Below are 4984 nucleotides of genomic sequence, written 5' to 3'. Positions count from 1 at the left end.
CGAAAAATGATAATAGATCTCGTCGTTAACGTTAATTTGAACATCCATTTTTAAATAGTAATGCATAAAGAAATATTACAAAATTGAATTCTTAGTAAAATGAAGTTCAACTCATTTCTTTTAGAATTCATTAAATGAATTCAATAATTCATAATAATAATAAAATTCTTTTTTAATGAAGAATTCAATCAATTCAATATTTTATTGATTTGTCAAAATAGACTCTTATGATAAAGAAGAACCTCTATACAGAAGCCTTGTCTTTTGGTCAAATCAAAAAAAAAGGTTCATGTCTATTTTATTTACAACACACAGTACAAATAGTAATTGATGTGATTTGTACATAAATAAAACATTATGATACTTGAATTTCTATTTGAATTTTCTATTTGCTTTAGTTGAATATCTTCTTTTATTCGATTTTTTGAATTGTTTATTTTACAATAGTCGATGATAGTCACAATAGAAATTTCAACGAACTTAGTCAATGAGCTATAATGAGTTATAAAGATCTATCTATAGATAAAAAATACACAAATAAGAAATATCATTTTATGTAATTTTATGTACAGTAGTGGGGAATTATGGGACAAAAAATAAATCCGCTTGGTTTCAGACTTGGTACAACTCAAAGTCATGATTCTATTTGGTTTGCACAACCAACAAAATATTCTGAGAATATACAAGAAGATAAAAAAATACGAGATTGGATAAAAAATTTTATACAAAAAAATAGAAGAATATCCTCGGGTGTCGAGGGAATTGGAGAGATAAAGATTCAAAAAAGAATCGATCTGATTCAAGTCATAATATATATGGGATTTCCAAAGTTATTAATAGAGGGTAAGCCTCAAAAAATCGAAGAATTACAGACGAATATGCACAAAAAACTGAATTGTGTGAATAGAAAACTAAACATTGCTATTGTAAAAGTTACAAATGCTTATAAACACCCTAATATTCTTGCAGAATTTATAGCTGGACAATTAAAGAATAGAGTTTCATTTCGTAAAGCAATGAAAAAAGCTATTGAATTAACTGAACAAGCAGGTACAAAAGGAGTTCAAGTACAGATTGCAGGACGTATTGATGGAAAAGAAATTGCACGTGTCGAATGGATCAGAGAAGGTAGGGTTCCTCTCCAAACCATTCGAGCTAAAATTGAATATTGTTGTTATACAGTTCGAACTATTTATGGAGTTTTAGGGATAAAAGTTTGGATATTTTCGAAATAAAGAAAAATATGTCCTTCTTTCTATTCAATAATTCAATGTCCTATTTTGATTTTATATAAAACAAAAAAGAAAAAATTACTCGATTTTGATTCTCAAAAATTTATCTATTTTATAAGATTGAATCGACTAAAAAAAGAAATTAATCATTTTATAGAGGATTGCCATGCTTAGTGTGTGACTCGTTAGTTTTTTAGAATGATTAAAAAAAAAAAAGAAACCGGTTAATAGTATCAATTCATTTAAAAAGAACTAATAACCAACACATCACTTCGGATTATCTAGATCTAAAGAATTAGTCAAAAGAAAAAAAATTTAATAAAAAAAGAATATAGCAACTGAAAAATTGTGAAAGATAAAAGAAAAAAAAGATTATTTAGTTGTAAAGCAATAAAAATATATAGATAAAAGAAAAGGTGAAAGAAAGAGATTAAAATATATCAATGATATAGAATTCGAATATGTAAAGGTCTATGGGTCATCTCAGAAAAGATAGTGTATTAAAGCATCCTTAAAAATAAAAAAGAATAATATATATATTTTTTTTTTATTTTTAATGTCAATAAATTAAGAGCTCTGAATCAAGAAAAACTGATAATATTGATTCACGAAAAAAGAAATGAATATTCTATTCTAAAAAAATTTTATTAATTTTTAGCTATGAGAAAGGCTCCATTGTCGAATTAAAACCTAACCATTAATCGAGAGGCGATGGGAACGACGAAACCTGCAAATACTTAAGACTTAAGATTTTATTAAAAAAATCTTAAAGAAAACAAATCTTAATGATTTCTTAGGTGGGATGGCGGAAGAAACCTAAAAACAATCCATTTTTTAGGAGTTGTACCCTACATTAACATCTGAATTTCATTACATCTGAATTTGAGAATAAAAGAGTAAATATTCGCCCGCGAGAATTTTTCTTTTATTGAATTTTTTTATATTTTTGCCAATTCTAAGAATCGATATTGAAAACAAGATCTAAAAATTTCGAAGATTGTATGAAATCTCAAAAAATACCGAGATTTCGTTATTTACTAAACATATGACTATTTCTATTATTTTATCGATTAGATAGAATCTATATCCATATAGATATAGATATTTGAATTACTTCATTCGCGAGGAGCCGTATGAGGTGAAAATCTCATGTACGGTTCTGTAATAAAGATGGAATTGAAAAACAACCATCAATTATAACCCCCAAAGAACCAGATTTCGTAAACAACATAGAGGAAGAATGAAGGGAATATCCTATCGAGGTAATAATATTTGCTTCGGAAGATATGCTCTTCAGGCACTTGAGCCAGCTTGGATAACATCTAGACAAATAGAAGCGGGACGGCGGGCAATGTCAAGAAATGTTCGCCGAGGTGGACAAATATGGGTACGTATTTTTCCAGACAAACCGGTTACAGTAAGACCTACTGAAACACGTATGGGTTCAGGAAAAGGATTTCCCGAATATTGGGTAGCTGTTGTTAAACCTGGGAAAATACTTTATGAAATGGGTGGAGTACCAGAAAATATAGCAAGAAAGGCTATTTCAATAGCATCATCCAAAATGCCGATACGAACTCAATTCATTATTTCAGGATAATAAAAGAGAACCAAAGAAAATAGGTCTTTAGAATGAAAAGAAAAAAGGCAATAATAGGTTCCTTTTTTTTTGAACACAAAATATTTTTACTTCCTTTTTTAGATTGAAATAATAAAAAAATGATATGATTCAACCTCAAACTCATTTGAATGTAGCGGATAACAGCGGAGCACGTGAACTGATGTGTATTCGAATCCTAGGAGCTAGTAATCGACGATATGCTTATATTGGCGACATTGTTGTTGCTGTAATCAAACAAGCAGTACCAAATACGAACTTAGAAAAATCTGAAGTGATCAGAGCTGTAATTGTACGTACTTGTAAACAACTAAAACGTAGCAACGGTATAATAATTCAGTATGATGATAATGCTGCAGTTATAATTGATCAAGAAGGAAATCCAAAAGGAACTCGAATCTTTTGCGCAATCGCCCGGGAATTGAGACAGTTAAATTTCACTAAAATAGTTTCATTAGCACCTGAGGTATTATAAGAGGAAACCACGATATGGATATATTCTTTTTTTGTGAAATAGATAAATGTATCTATTTTATCTCAAAAATATATCTTTTGTAATAATTATTATTTTGAAGAATTCGTACTTATAAGTTTTAGAAGTAGCCATTTTTCTTTATTTCAGATTTATACTTGAAAACCTAAACAATATCTATATCTATCTATATATAGATATGGGCGAACGACGGGAATTGAACCCGCGCATGGTGGATTCACAATCCACTGCCTTGATCCACTTGGCTACATCCGCCCTTATAGTAAAAATGATCTATATCTCAAATTCTACCTTTTCATTATCCTTTTTTTTCTAACAAAGGAAAAAAAAAAAGATAAGGAATCATTAAATCAATCAAAAACGTATGTATAAATCTATAGAAATCTAAAAAAAAGATTACTAATCCAATATCCAATATAAAGGAGCAATATTAACAAAGTTGATATTGCTCCTTTATTTTTAAACAAAAACTCGTCTACTTTAAATTAAGATCAAAATTTTATCCATTAACAGATGGAGCTTCCATCGCAGCTAGATCTAGAGGGAAATTATGAGCATTACGTTCATGCATTACTTCCATACCAAGGTTAGCTCGGTTAATAATATCAGCCCAGGTATTTATTACACGACCTTGACTATCAACTACGGATTGGTTGAAATTAAAACCATTTAAGTTGAAAGCCATAGTGCTGATACCTAAAGCGGTAAACCAAATACCTACTACAGGCCAAGCAGCTAGGAAGAAATGTAAAGAACGAGAATTGTTGAAACTTGCATATTGGAAGATTAATCGGCCAAAATAACCATGAGCAGCTACAATATTATAAGTTTCTTCCTCTTGACCAAATCTGTAACCTTCATTAGCGGATTCATTTTCTGTGGTTTCCCTGATCAAACTAGAAGTTACCAAGGAACCATGCATAGCACTGAATAGGGAGCCGCCGAATACACCAGCTACACCTAACATGTGAAATGGATGCATAAGAATATTATGCTCAGCCTGAAATACAATCATAAAATTGAAAGTACCTGAAATTCCTAGAGGCATACCATCCGAAAAGCTTCCTTGACCAATAGGATAGATCAAGAAAACAGCAGTAGCGGCTGCAACAGGAGCTGAATATGCAACAGCAATCCAAGGACGCATACCCAGACGAAAACTAAGTTCCCACTCACGACCCATGTAGCAAGCTACACCAAGTAAGAAGTGTAGAACAATTAGTTCATAAGGACCGCCGTTGTATAACCACTCATCAACAGAAGCTGCTTCCCAGATCGGATAAAAATGCAAACCTATAGCCGCAGAAGTAGGAATAATCGCACCAGAAATGATATTGTTTCCATAAAGTAGAGATCCAGAAACAGGCTCACGAATACCATCAATATCTACTGGAGGGGCAGCGATAAAAGCGATAATAAATACAGAAGTTGCAGTCAATAAAGTAGGAATCATCAAAACACCAAACCATCCAATGTAAAGACGATTTTCGGTGCTGGTTATCCAATTACAGAAGCGACCCCATAGGCTTTCGCTCTCGCGTCTCTCTAAAATTGCAGTCATGGTAAAATCTTGGTTCATTTAATCATTAGGGACTCCCAAGCACAAAAATTCTCTATAATGCGAGAATTTGAGGACTTGTT

This window comes from Vigna unguiculata, unplaced genomic scaffold, assembly GCF_037176805.1.
Source record: "Vigna unguiculata cultivar grain cowpea cultivar isolate G323 ecotype 2 unplaced genomic scaffold, ASM3717680v1 ptg000426l, whole genome shotgun sequence".
NCBI classification, from domain to species: Eukaryota; Viridiplantae; Streptophyta; class Magnoliopsida; order Fabales; family Fabaceae; genus Vigna; species Vigna unguiculata.
This window is presented reverse-complemented; position numbering follows the sequence as displayed.